We start from the raw sequence: 17,650 nt of genomic DNA on the forward strand, positions 1-17,650 counted from the left end.
ATCCCTTTTAGCACATGAGTTTGTTACTAGACTTGCAGGCACATTTTCAATCTGTTTGAAAGTAGGAGGTCATCTACAACTGATTTCATCCCAAGAAATGGGGCCAAACTGCATAAAAAGGACAGGAACCAGGTCATATGGTTTAAAAGGGAGGCATCTGACACCTCCAACCCTCCAAGTGGATGCAACAATCTTCCAGTCTGCACGCCTACATCATGACCCAATTGGTGGTATTGCAAAGTGTCTCATGGTTTATTCCACTCTACATGTTTATGAAGCACTGGCACTGGGATATACACTGGATGGAAACAACATATTAAAGATCTGGTTGCTGGTCTGTGAGCTCTCGCGGTTCAGAAAGGAAGACACGTACTCATGTAGAGCCCCAATTCAAGGCAGGCTATGATGCACTATAACTATCAGAGCTCTAACCAATCTGTCAAATGTGGGCATAATAATGGGGACAATACTAAATTCTGCTATTCCTTAATCAATTTTCAAGGTGGGGAGGTGAGTACTTTTCCTACATTGCTTGCATTGATTCATTCTTGAACTAATAAACTTGAAATCACAACACTACTGTGGCTAGAATGCCATCTCTGTGTTGCATCTCCATTTGGGCTCCATTTGGGCTCCATTTAAATTCTGATTCAGGAGCATGTAACATTAATTACACACAGTCTGTTAATACCTGGGAGACAGTGTGAGCTTGAATCTTTCTGGGCTCCACTTCCTCATCTGTAAAATGAAGATTTTTTTTTTTAACATTCCTCTCATTTACCTCTTCCCATACTATGTACACACGCACACACACTTGAGAACCAAATGAGTTAATGGATGTGAAGGCAGGCTCCATATTTTGGACAGCTATAGAAATGTTAAGGCCATTATATAGATTTTTATCAGAGCTGCAGGTTTATCAAATGTTTATATTTCATCCTTGGAGACTTCTGCTTTTATTTGAAATGCAATATTCATCTCCTCGTATTTTGTGAGACTAATCTTTTTATCCAATGTCTTCAGTCTGCTTGCTAGAAAGCTGTCTAGGTAACAATGTTGATATTCAAAAGCCAATCTGAAAACATTTTCCATCTAAGAAGTGTCAAAAATCACAAATGTGTATCTTTTAAAAAACTGACTTTATCCACTGTTTTACAACCCTGGTGAAAGTATTATCTGTTTTAGGTGTATGTCTGCCCTGAATATTTCTGACATCCTTATAGGCTTGAATGTGGTTCCTGATTTATTCCTTTTAAATAACCTGGTGATCCCAGGGGGGATATCACAATCTATAAGTATCACAATTTACAATAAGATAGATTTTCCTACCTTGCTAATTACAGTATTAATTTCCATTTACGAGTTGGTAATTCCTAGCATCAATCCTTTCCCTGTCGTTGGGGTGGGGCTATTGTTTTCAGAGAAGGCCCCAGGAACATCTCTTCTATTCTAATCTCCAGTTGTGCTACACAGAACAGAAAATGAGTTTAAAAAAAAATAAGGGGGGATAATTTCCTTGATGGTAGACTAAAGTAGGCAGAAATTTCTCAGGTTTCTTAACAAATTCTCCACTCAGAACCACACCACTCTGGGTTTCATCAGTGTCTCAGAACCATTTTCATCATTCTCCCTGCCTCACCAGGTATGAAAGCATTCTCATTATTATAGCAATATTTATATTCCCATTCCACTCCCCCCTAGCACATTGCATCCCATCGTCAGGAGTGAGAAGTAAATCATAAAGTAAAAGCATTTCCCCCACGTGCTCAGTTTCTCTGCTTTGAACCTTCAATCCCAGCTGCCAGCAGGAGCACCTCAAGGGCTTTTAGAAATTCAATCAGTTCCCAGATAAGAGCATAACAAGATATTAACTTTCACACTGTTTTTCTCTATGACTTGGATTTTCCACTTTTTGAGTAAAGTCTAATAATTTTTGCTTCTAATGGGACAAAGGAGGAGCAAGAATATGGAAGTGCTTCTAGGGCTGGATCTTGGGAATTCAGGAATTCCTAAAAATAAGGCTGCTCCTCACTCTTCTTCTTTTGTTATTGGTTCCAGGATAACAGAAGTCAGAGGACAACCAAGATCTTGAAAGTTGTGGAGTGGAGAAGTCAAAGTAGGCGACCAAAGCCTAAGATGGACCAGTGAGGACCCAGGCCCAGTAGCCGAGCTGGGGTAAATGAGAAGCTTTAGCCAGGGGGCACAAAGCAGAGCCAATCCTTGGAATTTATTTGGGCTTCACATAATATTCATCTCTGTGTCACAGTTCCAGAACAGAGAGCAGGGATTTCAGAAGTCATCTAGTCTTTTTTTCCCCTCTTCTTGATTAGAAACCTGCAGCTTTAAAGGAATAGGAATTGTGGGTGTAAACAGACTTAGAAAGTAACCTGTCACAAAGCTGGATCAGGAGGACGGAAGGCCAACAAGGGACGTTTCTGAGAACAGAATGAAGCTAATGAAGGGCTCAGTGTGTCTGAATGTGTTAAGAGAAGTTTTATAGCTTGGTCAGAGAGCTCAGGGAAAATTAATAATAGGTGCACAGAAAACTAAGCAAATGTAAAAAAAACGGGGGGGGGACTTAATTCATGTTAAGAAGACAATGCACGAGAAAGACAATGAAGCCATAGTATAAGTGAAACCATAGCTCAAGCTGTATGTGATGTTTACAGGATCATGATGTTGTAAACATGATGTGTGAGGAAGAGAGCTAAGTTGAACCTTCCCCACCCTTAAAAATTTGGTGGCTAAAATGGAAAAGTCGGGAAATAGAATGATACACATGTTATTTAGAAACTTGGAGGTAAATCCTGGAAGAAATCACTGAAATAATTTAAAGTGGTGGCTGCTAGAGAGTGGAGCAGGGGACTGCAATTTCTCACGATAAAGCCTATGGTTCTATTTTAAAGGATGTGGACTTTTGAAAGGATGTTTATGTATGTTTAAAGGGAGTCACTAGGTCTATCCATAAATATACAGTGAGATGTTGAACTTAGATTTGGCCAAATGCTGTGCCTTTGTCGATGAAATGCGACCGGAAGTGAAGTTTCAGGAATGAGCGCACAATCCACCACATTCCCTTCCTTTTCTCAGCCTTTGCAGATTGAGGAGCTGATTTTCCCTCCACTGTTGTCCCCAAGTAAGAACAGCACAGAGCAGAGCCTTTCGGTCTCCCCACAAGGGAGATAAAACACGAGGGAAATTAGGCCCGTGTAGTTTTAAGTTACTGCTGGGGGTGGGGTGGTGTTTATTCATAAATACTTATAAACACAGCCTATCTAACAGCTATAATCACTTCAATAAAGGCAGAAGCAAGTGAAAAAATGAAAATATAGAAATATGCCATTCCATTCAAGTCACAAGTATGGAGCAAGGAGTAGAGAAGTAAGACTGGTGACAAGCAACTATGAAAAAAGACTCAGATATTTCACTATTTCATATGTGTGTGTGTGTGTGTGTGTGTGTGTATAAATACATACAGAAATTTTTATTTTCAATTTAAATTTTCAATACATATATAGAAATTTTTTAATTATGTCATATTTTATAATATGTAATATATGATACAGGTAGAGTTAATATCTTTATATACAGAATTTGTTATATAATATACTTATATATATATATATATATACACACACACACACACACACAGTGATATGTAGAATAATGGCCCTCAAAGGCCATTCTAACCCCCAGAACCTGTGAATATGTTAACCTACACGGCAAAAGGGACTTTGCAGATGTGATTAAGGTAAGGACCTTGAGATGGGAAGATTACACTGGATTATTCAAGTGGGTCTAATCCATTCGCATGAGTCCTTAAAAGCAAAGAATCATTCCTGGCTGCAGAAAGCTAGAGAGATGGCAACAGGGAAAGGACTCAGCCTGCTTTCACTGGCTTTGAAGATGGAGGAGGGGCCACCAGCCAAGGAATATGAATGCTGCCCAGCACTGTACGTAGCAGCCAGAGTTCTTATTAGGACACCAAGTGGGAGTTCTTAATAAACTCTGGTAATATACTCCTTTATTTATGAATATCAAATCTTGATATCTTTTTAATAATCCACTTATTGGTTTACTAAGTTTCTCTTGGTTATAAGCAAAACACTTATTGTTGTTCTAGGAACTCTTCTGAGAGATTTTCACACATTAAAAAAAGAGCATTCATGGTATTTCCCACCACTGATTGATAAGAAGAAAGCAGTTGTATTTTTGGTTCAGTTTAGAGCAAGTCAGAAGGACACTTAAACACTGCTTTAAGATGATTTTGTATCTCTCTGTTCTAATCCATATGTGCTGATTTTGAAGTTTAACTTCTCAAAGCCAATCTTATCTCCTCTTCTTTCAAGTTTTGGAAACTATTCTTTGTCACTTCCAGGTCCGGACTACAACATATAAAAACATTTTGCAAATTGTAAAGTGCTACATGTATGTAAGGGTTTTAGAATGGAGCCTGGAATTAAACCTTCCATCTCCATTTACAAGTACAGAAACTGAGGCCCGAACAGGAGGTGAGACATTTTCAAGGCCACTTGGTGAACAGAATTGGGGTGAGGCCCATCCTCACAGCACTCTTCAGGGCTCTCCTTCCGAGATGCTGAAATCATTCCAGACCCTTCCTGGCCCCCTCCCCCATATTATCAGAAGAGCACATTTTTCCTTTTCCTGATCATACCTCAACAAATTACCCTAAAACGTAGAAGTTTAAAGCAACAAACACTGAACTCACCGTTTCTGTGTATCAGAAATCCAGGAGTGGCTTAGTTGGGTGCCTCTGGCTCAAGAGCTCTCAAGAGACTACAGCTAGGAGGTCTGCCAGGACTTCAGTCACCCGAAGGCTGACTAGGCTGGAGAATCTCCATCCATGCTCATTCATGTACAGAGGACTGGAAGCCTCAGTTTCTTGCCACCTGGGCCTCTCCTTAGGGCTGCTTATGACATGGCCACTGACCAGAGAGAGAGAAAGAGGGAGAGACTTGACTTGAATGCCAAACTGACGAGCCTGAACTTTATTTCACATAAAATGAGGACCCACTGATAATTGATGAGAATTGCTGAGACGTTTCTAAAGTCTTTTTGGGAGTCATCATTGGTGTCCACTTACTGTTTAACTATTTGGGCTGAAACCATTCTATGTTGTCTAAAATCCCTAATATCGGAACGTAACTCAAGAAAACAAAATTCAGTAGTAAAAATCCTATGAACACCCTGTTGTGGCACATAAGCACCACAAAAAGGGAAGCAGGGAAAAACCATAGTAAGTATCTCATTAAAATAATATTCTAGGAGTTCCCTTCATGGCTCAGCAGAAACAAATCTGACTAGTATCCATGCGGATGCAGTTTCAATCCCTGGCCTCACTCAGTGGGTTAAGGATCTGGCGTTGCCATGAGCTGTGGTGTAGGTCACAGACGCCGCTTGGATCCCAAGCTGCTGTGGCTGTGGCATAGGCCAGTGGCTGCAGCTCTGATTCAACCCTGGGAACATCGATATGCCATATGTGAGGCCCTAAAAAGACCAATATATATTCCAGGGAGAGAAGAAAAGTTTACCTTTGGACTTTCCCTTTTACACAATTTATAATCACAGATCCTCTGACTTAAGGTTTAGAAAGAAACTTTGAAATTATCTAGATCAATGTAAGCTGATGACATCCAGACCTACCTCTCTAGCATCAACCACAACTCTGCATTTTATACCTATTTAGCAAACTGTCTACTGGATGGGGCAATTGGTTGAATTATGCATAGTCTTATTTCAACCTGTCAGAAATTGGGTTCATCATGCTTCTATCCTCTTCCACTTGGGCGTTTTATTTAATTCAATCATCATCTTCTCAATTACTCAAGGCAGGAGCCAATAGGCCATCCTCGTTGAATGTGGGAAGCCACATTCAACTGGGTGGTACTACCTACTGATTTTACATCTAAAACACATCTAGTTTCCTCTCTACTCTCAACACTCTTGAATTGACTGTTTTCCCCTCACACGGGTCTCAACAAATCTCCCCTCCTTCCCCTGCCTCCAATCCTTGAGGAATGCGGGAGTTCCCGTCGTGGCTTAGTGGTTAACGAATCCGACTAGGAACCATGAGGTTGAGGGTTCGATTCCTGGCCTTGCTCAGTGGGTTAAGGACCCAGAATTGCTGTGAGCTGTGGTGTAGGTTGCAGACACAGCTTGGATCCCATGTTGCTGTGGCTCTGGTGTAGGCCAGCTCCGATTAGACCCCTAGCCTGGGAACCTCCATATGCCTTGGGAGCGGCCCAAGAAATCGCAAAAAGACAAAAAGAGAAAAAAAAAAAAAAATCCTTGAGGAATGTGTTACCTGGCCCAGATTATTTTCTCTGCCTGCCTGGAAAACTCTTACAGCTTTCTCTGGACCCAGTTCAAGTGTCACTTTCTTTCTGTGGAATTAACCTATTCTTCATCTGGACTTCCCACTCATTATCACCAACTTGTAAAATCATTGCTATCAGAATGATCATACCTTCCACAAAATGAGGTCTTTTTATTTTATAGTTAGGGAAACTCTGGCCCTCAAAGTCTAAGTGACTTATCAAGTTCAAGTTCACTCACTTCATCAATAGCAGAGCCAGAGCTAGAAGATACTCTAAAAATAGGATTCATGCCCAAGGACTCCCTACAATAAAATGTGCACTCCTTCCTTGGCCATGGAGAAGTATCTGTTGGGCTGAATCTACGGTTGTCTTTGAGGTTAAATCTGTACCCCTAAAGACCTGTCCTGCACTGAGGATGGAAAGCTTGCCTGCTAATATTCCAATCAGTGGCCCAGGAGTGTTTGCATTGATGGGCTGGGTGGGGATGTTTTGGCTTTGCTTGCAGGACGGCCCGTGGAGAGGAAGTGCCACTCCGATTTGAGAGTCACCCATTTCCATTCCACAGAGGTCTTGTCAAGTAGGAGCCTGTCAGCTTTCATTTCCATCTCTCTTGTCCCTGGGGCCAAAAGTCAAATTCAGTTTCTGCTCACTTGTTTGATTTTTAGTGGCCCCTCTGGCATCCCCAGCTCCAGAACCTTTAGCAAGTGGCTTCTTTTAAAAGTTTAAGGTGGAAATCTCTGAGCTGGGCCTGTGTTTCTCCTGACAAATGTGTAATTGATGAGAAATATCTCACTGGAAGCTATCCTTTCCTAAGTCTCGCTAAAAGGCACTTTCAGCCATGGGAAGTGCTCTTAGAGACCTTTTACAATGGACTAAGCTGGGCTAAAATCGTCACCTTTTTCCTCCTGGGTGACTATTCACTATCACCAACCTTTCTCAATGGGAGAAGAAAGTGAGGATACAGACAGAAAGGACATCACTCCTTTAATACATACAGGACAGAATGTTCTTAGGGACAGGCAAAAAAGCAGTGACTTGGAAGAAAACTGTAAAGGGTGGGTAGGTGCTAGGGGCTGGGGCAGGCTGAAACTTTGAGCTTTGGTTCTGCTCCCCCTCCCAAGTATCCTGTCCTTCTTTAGGGTTCTCTGCTTCTGATTCCTGTGGCCACCACCACACCTGGCCCCTCCCTACCAGCCTCAGAGGGAACATAAGCCTTTTTCCCTATTTCCCTTGAGCATAATTAAAATAGGGTAATACTTCCAAAGGGGCTTCTCTGACACACAAAAGAACACAAACACAGAAAATGTCAACAGCATTGAAAACCATCCAGCCTACTCAGAATCACATCTTGATTCTAGGAATCTCAGGAGCAAGCATAAAAGAACATCATCAAGCTTCCCCCAATGCCCTATCCTGTTCCATGCTTGTCTCACTTCTCCTACAGGTTTCCTGACCTTCTCTTAACCATAAAGCCTATGGGTACTGTTTTGTTTTCTGGAAGATGGAGTGGAGGATACTTTTATTCAAATCAGATTATAGCAGGAAGGAGACCAGTTGGGAGATAACTGAAAGCTAACTTAAGGCAGTGGAGGTAAAGTTAGGCAATAGTGTAAAGATGCAAGAAATATTTAGGAGTCAGAATAAGTAGAATTTGGGGACCTATTAGATATAAGGCAGAAGGGTTTATTCTTATTTTTCATCTTTTATAATGTATCTGTTGAACTTAAGCTGGAATTCCCTATACCAATTGCATGTTGAAAATGATACTGCTAAAATTGGAAAGAAGAGGGAGCTCAGAGAGTATAAGGGGTAGAATAGAACTTTTGCTATTAATGAAGATACCTGTAATGGCATGTCACTTTTTAAAAGTATAACTTTTTAAGATATAATTTACATACAATAAAGTTTCCACATATGAAGTGTATAGTTCATTGAGTTTTGCTAAGTGCATACACGCATATAACTACCACCTCAATCAATATATAGAATATTTCCACCACTTCAAAAAATTCCCTCGTGCCCTGTCCAGTCAATAGCTCCACCTCCATCCCTAGACAACCACTGATCAGCTTTCTGTAACTAGAAATTAACAGTACATGTTCTAGAATTTCATATAAATGACACCATACAGCATATGATCTCTTGTGTCTGGCCTCCCCTCATTCAGCATTGTTTCTGAGATTCATCCCCACACATCGTGTTGTTTCACTGCTGAGTAATAGTCCACCATCTGGATATACCACCATTTGTTTATTCATTCCCCTACTGAAGGGTTTGGATTGTTTCTGGGTTTTAGATATTGCAAATAAAGCTGTTCTGGACATTTGTGTGCAAGTTTTTGGATGGACAAATATTTCCATTTTCTTGGGGAAATACCTACAAGTGAAACTGGTAGGTTATATGGAAAGTACACTTAACATTATGAGAAGCTGGCAGCTCATTTGTTAACCAATAGAACACTTCCTACCATTATTCACCTTGATTCAAAGATGAAGAAAAAAACAAATTTAGCCTGATCTTACTTGAATTATCTTAACATTTAAATTAGTGGGATCTAAATTAATGAAATCATCCATTACTAAATGTTAACTTAATCCAAAAATGGTTTGGATTTCTTTTTTAATTGTTATTTCCCAAATACTGTTTTTTTTTTTTTCTACTTGTACAGCATGGTGACCCAGGTACATATACATGTATAGAATCTTTTTTCTCACATTATCATGCTCCATCATAAGTGACTAGACATAGTTCCCAGTGCTACACAGCAGGACCTCATTGCTAATCCATTCCAAAGGCAATAGTTTCCATCTATCAACCCCAAGTTCCCAATCCATCCCACTCCCTCCCCCTCCCCCTTGGCAACCACAAGTCAATTCTCCAAGTCCATGATTTTCTTTTCTGTGGAAAGGTTCATTTGCGCTGTATACTAGATTTCTAAATCATATGAAAAGAGTAGTTCTAAAAGAATATGATATGAACCAAAGGAGGAGAAATTTTGTTAACTTTAAGTATTTCCCCCAGAACAGCAATATATCGCTGTTTTATCAATGGGATTCAGTTACGTAATATAAAACTGTGACATGCTACATAAACATACATAGGGTATTACCGTTTTACTTTAGTGGAAGCTGTCCTTGAACTTGTAGCATTGTTTTGCTTATAAAATCATGTGGATCCAGTATATGTTTTGATCATCCTTTTGAGTTGACTCAGCCAGAAAGCTGGGGCATGTATGCTGCCAGGGAAGCCAGCAACTTGAAAATATTAGCTGTACTCCCCTTAAGGGTTTCCCTATGATTGGGAGACTTAACATTGCCTCTAGGGGACTAACATCTCCAGGAGCAGCCTAATCATTGGCTCAGAAATTTCTTTAGGAGCTGATTGACAGCAGCTGTCAATCTAGATAATCACCAGAGAGCCCCAATTAAAGCTCTGACCATCGATCTCACCACCAGGACTTGGGACTTTAATATAAATCCACAAGTGGAAAAAAAAATTACCCCCTGAGAAAAAAGCAGCATTTTTATAGTATGCACTATATTATACAGTCATATTATACATTATTTATAATTCATAGATGCATTTTTAAGCCACCTTCTTAAATGTTGCATTGTTAGTCTAATAAGGTTGGTATTCAGAACCTTTTTCCAATTCTTCACTTTGGAAAGGGACATGGTAAATCTGGAAGAAAATACAAATGACAGGGTATTTTTAGCATTGACAAAAATAGGAACTATTTTAAAGTAATTTGTACTATTGTCATTGCTGGGGCCTTCATTAGCCACCTAAGGAGGAAGCGCCCAGTATTTTCCCTAATCTTCCAGATGAGGCAAAGTTTAAAACACACTCTATAAGGTTTATGTGAAGATGTTAAACTTGGCCAGAAAGGTGACAAGGTATCTTAATAATTGAGACAATCCTGGAAGTTGGCTGGTCTGTCCAACTCCTATGAACTAATGGTGGGTAATCCAACACAGCAGGTCTGCACAGATACAGGCAAATGCCAAACAGCTTCCTGTATGCACAGAATTCAGTTTAATTAGTCACAGAGGAGAAATATGCACAATTAAGCTAATCCAAGAAATCATTATTGTTCAAGCTGCGTACATACAAACATAAAACTGGTTGCCCACTTAAAACAAGTGGTTTCTAGCTGCAAAGGGAGGGCATAGGAGATAGCCAACTGACCTTTATATAAAAGAACTGTCCAGAGGATGAATTCTTGTCATCATTCCTTTTTTTTGTGGTTGTATCCCAGGGTTATTTCTCAGTAGCTCTATTTCACCTAGTAGATGATAAATGTATGATACATGCTAACTCAGGGCCAGCTACTGACCAGAAATACAAATGGACTTTTAAAGTGTTTGGATAGTTTTATGGATGAAGGGCTATAAGTGCTGCTGGGAAAGGGTGATATAGACCAGAGTATTAAAGTTGGGATTTCTACAATTCTCACTGAAGGTCTTCATTGGCAGCTGGGACAGGATTGGCAAGTGGGGGTCTTCCTGTTACACTGGAATTGAAACTAAGGCTCTGAGTGGTAGGCAAAAGGCACTTAGCATTACACTTTCTTTTCTTCTTTTTTTTTTTTTTTTTGTCTTTTGCTTTTTTAGGGTCGCACCTGTGGCATATGGAGGTTCCCAGGCTCGGGGTCAAATCGGACCTGTAGCCACCGGCCTACGCCACAGCCACGCCAGACCAGAGCTGCGTCTGCGACCTACACCACAGTTCTCAGCAATGCCAGATCCTTAACCCACTAAGCAAGGCCAGGGATTGATCCCGCAACCTCATGGTTCCTAGTCAGATTCGTTAACCACTGAGCCACAAGGGGAACTCAACATTGCACTTTCTAAGTCCTAATCTCTCCAAGGAGGCTTTGCATTGTTGGGCCCAGCCACAATGACATGGGCTTAGTGAGCATTTGAATTGGAGAAGCAGCCTTCCTACCCATCCTCATTCTATCCATGCCCCCACCTCGCAGGAGAAAAGGACCAGGAGGTGAGCGAGGGTCAGCCTGGTACATTCGGAGAGCGAGGCTGTTCCCTTTCATGAGTAAAGTTAAGGAGGTATTTTCTGTTCCTACACCAGGTGGAAGTAATGTGCTTCCCCTCTATAATGATTCACAAAGATAGGCGCCTACAAGAAGAGGGCCTGGCATCTCATTGCTTTATCACTGCTTAGGCTGTGTATCTTGAATGAGAAAACCAATAGAGAGGGTCCCTTCGTGGCACAGTGGAAACGAATCCGACAAGGAACCATGAGGTTGCTGGTTCAAATCCTGGCCTCACTCAGTGGGTTAAGGATCCGGCGTTGCTGTGATCTGTGGTGTAGGTCACAGATGCAGCTCGGATCTGGTGTTGCTGTGGCTCTGGCGTAGGCAGGTGGCTACAGCTTCGATTAGACCCCTGCCCTGGGAACCTCCAAATGCCATGGATGTGGCCTTAAAAAGACATTAAAAAAAAAAAAAAGAAAACCAAAAAGAGACAGTCTCCCCATCTGCATACCTGTAACTGGGGGCTACAGCTGACTGCCCCAGAGAGAGGGCCAAGAGTCATCAGCATCAGAGGGACATAGGAGGAAAGCCACCAGCTGGGGTTCAGTGGAATTTTCTGGTGAATTTTTCAAAAGATCTTTAATGCACAAGGTTGCTGCCTGGGCACAAGTTCCTTATCAACTGACATGTTGCAGCCACTACTGTCCTTACCAAAGCCACAGAAAATGAAATAGAATAGCAGCTGGCCAGCTCAGAAGGCCACGTCTGTACCCAGTTAAATAAAGAGACATTTGTCCTTTCCTTCTCCCTCCTGCCTGGCTTGTATCAAAGCTCAGTAGTCAGAGGATGGAAGGGAAGGTGTTCGAAGCCACACCTGACCTCTCTCCACCCTGTCCCAAGCACTCAGGGCCAAGGCATGGGCCTCTGTGAGGGCTATTATTTCTCTACCCTGGATGAAAATTTAAGCAAGTCCTTCAACTTTCCTAGGCACTCTCAAGTAACAAAAAGTCCTGATGTTTTCAATCACAAAGATGTTCTGGAGTTCCCGTCATGGTGCAGTGGTTAATGAATCCGACTAGGAACCATGAGGTTGTGGGTTCAATCCCTGGCCTTGCTCAGTGGGTTGACGATCCGGCATTGCTGTGAGCTGTGGTGTGGGTTGCAGATGTGGCTCGGATCCCGCGTTGCTGTGGCTCTGGCGTAGGCCGGTGGCTACAGCTCCGATTAGACCCCTAGCCTGGGAACCTCCATATGCCGCAGGAGCGGCCCAAGAAATAGCAAAAAGACAAAAAAAACCCCAAAAAACAAAAAACAAAGATGTTCTCCTTTCAGTCAATAAAATGACGACGTGACATGTATTTGTCAAAATGTTACTTCACTCAAAGTTAAAGCTCTCTACTCCCTGAGTCCTGGCCTGCCTCAGGCCTGGTGACATGGTGTGTCAGCTTCAGTCCCCGTCTTTCCCCACCTGGCTCTCCTACTTCCGAGCCCCTCACTGGGCTGTCTCTGGCTTCCATGGGGTTGGAAATAAGATGAGGGCAAATGGAGAGAGGGGTGGAGAGAGAAGTGGGGGACAGGCCAGCTGTAGATGCAATCAGCTATGGTGCCCTCTGGGCAGGGGAGGAGTCCCATTGCTGATTCTGTCTCCTGAATGCCTCAGAGACAACCCCTCAGCAGCCTCTCATTGTGGTCCCTTGATGGGAGTGAAGCCCACTTTAGCCCCTGAATATCTGGAGGCCCTTCCTGTTATTCTTCCAGGCCAGTCCTCCCTGGGGGAATCTGAGAAGACCCCAGGCTAACTCTACTTCCCCCTTCCCTAATACGGCCATATCTGGTCCCTGAATGACCCTCATGCATCCAGTGCCCCACGGTTTACAGAAGCACTTTGCTCCTGACATAATCTCCATTCTGTTGCCATAGACCCTTTTAGCAGGGTCTTGCCTGTGGATTGTTCTTGGACCAATGTGTAGACTTTTGCCTGGTAGAAATGCAAATGATTTTTGTTTCATGGAACAGATAACTCAATGGGTTATAATTTATGGTCCTGTTGGAATACTGACAAGTTTCGTATCTAACCCAGAGATCTTATCCTAACATTGCTATAAATACTTAGCTTCTCAAATGCTCTTTGGAATGGTTTTAACATCTTAGTGGCTCCCTTGTTAATTAGCAAGTTGAATAAAATCTTTGACTTGTGTTTATTTCATTTTGAAAGAGAGTCATAATTTTATCTCTTTGAAAATTATTCCTTACGTTTAAAATCCAACACTCTCTGCTAAGAAATTCTACTACTACTAGTATTTGATGACAGTACTACTTCACATACCTACAGCAATTTATATTATACAACTTCCTTTCTGCAATGAGAATCTTCTTGGAGGTTGGAGGCTATGGCTGTCTTATGCAAAGACTATATTACTTCTGTCTGGCATAGTCTCTAGTACAAAACAGGAACCCAATGAATATTTGCTATGAACTGCATTTGGTATTCACACAACCCTGCAAGGTAGGTAGAGAGATTTTCTTTGTTTTACAGATGTAATGTATTTGGATGGCATGCCTAATGTCACACAGGGAGTGAGTTAAGAACTCTGGGATTCAAACAGACCTCATTTCTGGGGCAGTACTTTTTGAAGACACTATAATTGTCTCTAAGTTTATAAGCATGTACCTAACACTCCCAAGCAAATTAGAAGTACTTCCCAGCTAAAAGCTTCCTTAAGTTACTGATTTTTGTTAGGATGCTTCTAAAACTCTTGTAACATTATTCAACATATAAAACTTCACAATTTGTGGTCATAGGCATGAAGTTATCTAAGGTCATAGCAATAATTTCTAGAGAAGTAATTAAATAAATCTGAGGAGGATGATTTGTGACTGAAACACTGGAATCGTTTTTGCCCTAATAAAGCAGTATATCTTGGCCTAAGAAAAATCCAAATGTATGGAACATTCATTTTCTAAGCAAGTCACAATTAACACTGGAAAATCAGAAGCTGACTCCATCTACAGCTGTAATTGTCTTTAGTCCATATTATTTCCTTGGATGCCATTGAACTCCCCTCTGCCTTGCCAAAAAACAAATAACAAACAAAACAAAGAAGTTGTTCTGAGTCCTTGTTTCTTTCCATCCCTACTGCCAGCACCCCATTATAAACCACTGTATGTTCTTATCTAAAGTGCTGCAAAAATCTCCTACCTGCTCTCCCTGCACCTGTTCTTATGCCTCTCTCACATCACCGCCACAAGTAAAGTAACCCCTGGGGTCTCCTACTGCTTTTCCATAAACTTAATTCTTTAAGGTGGTTTGAGGTCCCAAGTGATCTGTCCCTGCCTAACTCTCTTTCCAGTCACCCTCATTCTTGCTCACACTGGACCTTCCCAACTCAGAGCCTTTACACACTCCAATCCCTATTCCTAGAAAGTTCTAGTTTTGCCCTCATTTTGCTAATTCCTGTTCCCCCATCAGGTCTCAACTTTAGTTCCACTTTATCGAAGAAGACTCCCATGCTCCTCCTGCAAGTGCAATCACACTTGCGACTGCTTTTTCAGTATCTGTCTTTCCCTACCAGACTATAAGTTTCTTGAAATCTATCTTGTCTGTAGCCTCAAGTTCAATGCTGAGCACAGTGCCTGACATATACTGTATTTCACCAGTTCTAAGACACAGATTTTTGAAAAAAAAATTTTTTTCTCTTTTTTGGCTGCCCCGTGGCATATGGAATTCCAGGATCAGGGATCAGATCTGGGCTGCAGGTGCAGCAACACTGCCAGATCCTTTAACTCACTGTGCTGGCCAGAGATCTGACAAGCGGCCTGGTGCTGCAGAGACGCCACCAATCCCATGGCAGTATAGCAGGAACTCCATTTTTTCTACTTTTTAATTATCTCTGAAATCAGGATGCAAATTTCCTTTTCCTTTTTTTTCTTTGTCTTTTGTCCTTTTAGGGCCGCACCCATGGCATATGGAGGTTCCAAGCACCTCCCCTATGCCAGAGACTCAACACCACCAGATCCGAGCCACATAGCTGTCCTCTTGCACCACAGCTCACAGCAACGCCAGATCCTCAACCCACTGAGCAAGGCCAGGGATAAAACCTGCAACCTCATGGTTCCTAGTCAGATTCATTTCCGCTGTGCCACAATGGGAACTCCTAGGATGCAAATTTCAGTCATTAGTATGTCATAGTTCATTTGGCAGTATTTTTCTTCCTTAATGTAAGTGGAATAATTGCATATCATACAACCAATATTTTTTCATATTTTAAGAAATACGATGGTTGGTTACAGCATGTGACTACCTGTAATTAAAAACCTTTAATTATTGGGTTTTTTCTTTTTTTTTTTTTTGCCTGCATACTGAAATTTTATTACTTATAAATGGCTGGGTTCTGAAAGACAGTTTGAAGCAGCAAATCAAAATAGCCAATTGCTATTTCCGCTACTGGTAGTGGGCAGCATCAATACATTTTTGCATGAGTTCCAGCTAGATGTCATGTATGTTGGAAGTTTATAGGGAGAAGAGCATTGTTTCTGGGACAACTCACAAGATCCTGCCTGCTGCTCCAGTGTCTGCTGATGTGACTTCTGTCAACACAACTCCATATCCAACCACTGCTGTCAGCACCTCCCCTGCCAAAGCTGATGTCACATCAGCTGCCCCAGCTCAGATCAGCTGCCCCCATCTCTGTCCTCCTTATACTCCAAATAGCTGCTTCTCTCTGCTAGCTGAGCGGTACAGCCCTTTGGTGCTCACAAGACACTTCGTCCTGTCATACATTCTGCTGGGAGCCCAGCCAAAGCCTCCTGGGAGAAGAAGCAGGGAGCTTTAGAGTACTTGGTCACTCATCATATTCCTGCCTCAACCATTGGTTCAGCAGGCTCAGGCCACAAGGATGGTTGAATCACTTTTCTTTGGAATCCTGTATCAAAGGAACAGTGATATATAGGGTCCAATAACTTCAGTTTTGCCTTTATATAAAACATGAGCCTGGTTTTTTTCCTCTTCTTGGAAATCAGCTTTTCCTTTGGTGGAGATTGTTCCACCCTAACAATTTATTGAGAAAATTCCCTCCTTATCCATAGGCATGTCTCAACCCTAGCCCAAGTAGATTTAAGTAGAACAGGTTTATTCAATTGACTGCCGCCTTGATAAGCTGTACTCATAATTGACGAGGCCTCTATTTCTGGGTGTCCTCGCCCATCATTACCCCTGCCTGGGGCTTTACAAAATAGCTGGGTTGAATCACACTGACAGAATCTTTTAGTCACTTTCAATTCTGCCAAGGAAATATAGACGTGGGCTTTCAGCTTCTAAATTAACTTTGATTCCCTCCAGACCCTGATCCCTTTTAGGTCACAAAGCATCTTAAAACTGAGCAGAACACTTTCACTTAAAAGAAAAGGAAGGGAAAAGGAAAAAAGGGAGAAATAATTGAAGCAAATGTGACAAAATTAAGATCTGTCTCAAAACTTTATTCAAAATGTAATAAAAAGTAAGATCTTAATAAATAATCGAGATCTGTCCAAACTTTCCAACCCCGATTGGAAGTGAGGACAGAAATATCCAGTTAGAGGATGCTACTGAACTGTGACTGGCAGAGTGCTCTCCCTAGAAGTACAGCAAATAGTGGTATTAGGAAGCTGTACTGAGCCAGGAGTCATGTGTGGATTTGAATCCAAAAAGCCAGAGAAGAACATCTGATGAAGTTGCTGCAACTGAGGGGCCAGAAGCAGAGAGAAAAAGCTAAAATATTGGGAGGGTGTTGAAGGAAAAGATATTGTTGTGCATATTGACATTAATCTCCCTTAAGAAACTAAGTGAAATCATCTAGTGGAACATTTTAAACAGGGACAAATAACATCACTTGTGATGCTAGATTAGTATTTTAACCACACAAGTTTGAAGAGTTCTTTCTTTTTTGTTTGTGTTTTGTTGTTGTTTTTCTTTTTAGGGCTGCACCAGAGGCATATACAAGTTCTCAGGCCAGGGGTCGAATCGGAGCTACAACTGCTGGCCTACGCCACAGCCACAGCCACTCAGGATCCGAGCCACATCTTCGACCTATACCACAGCTCACGGCAACGCCAGGTCCTTAACCCACTGAGAAAGGCCAGGGATTGAACCCACATCCTCATGGATCCTAACTGGGTTTGTTAACTGCTGCGCCACAAAGGGAATTCCCACAAGTTTGAGGAGTTTCTGATCTTCAAATGGAAAAAAACTGGGCATCTTACTGAAGGAAACCTCCAAGGCAAAGAAAGGGCATCTCCAATTCCTGAAGCATTCAGGCCATAGGCCAGGCTGGGCCATGAGAGA

General features: G+C 41.8%; 1 long non-coding RNA gene across 1 annotated transcript in view; it reads right to left on the bottom strand.

Annotated features, from left to right (window-relative positions):
• LOC106509214 overlaps positions 1 to 17,650 on the bottom strand; it is a 406,803-nt gene that overhangs the window by 32,223 nt on the left and 356,930 nt on the right. Inside the window, exon 5 of the long non-coding RNA XR_002336987.1 lies at positions 4,730 to 4,946. This is a non-coding gene — a long non-coding RNA (uncharacterized LOC106509214). The remainder of the gene's footprint in view (positions 1 to 4,729; positions 4,947 to 17,650) is intronic.

Source organism: Sus scrofa, chromosome 1, assembly GCF_000003025.6.
Source record: "Sus scrofa isolate TJ Tabasco breed Duroc chromosome 1, Sscrofa11.1, whole genome shotgun sequence".
Lineage (NCBI taxonomy): Eukaryota > Metazoa > Chordata > Mammalia > Artiodactyla > Suidae > Sus > Sus scrofa.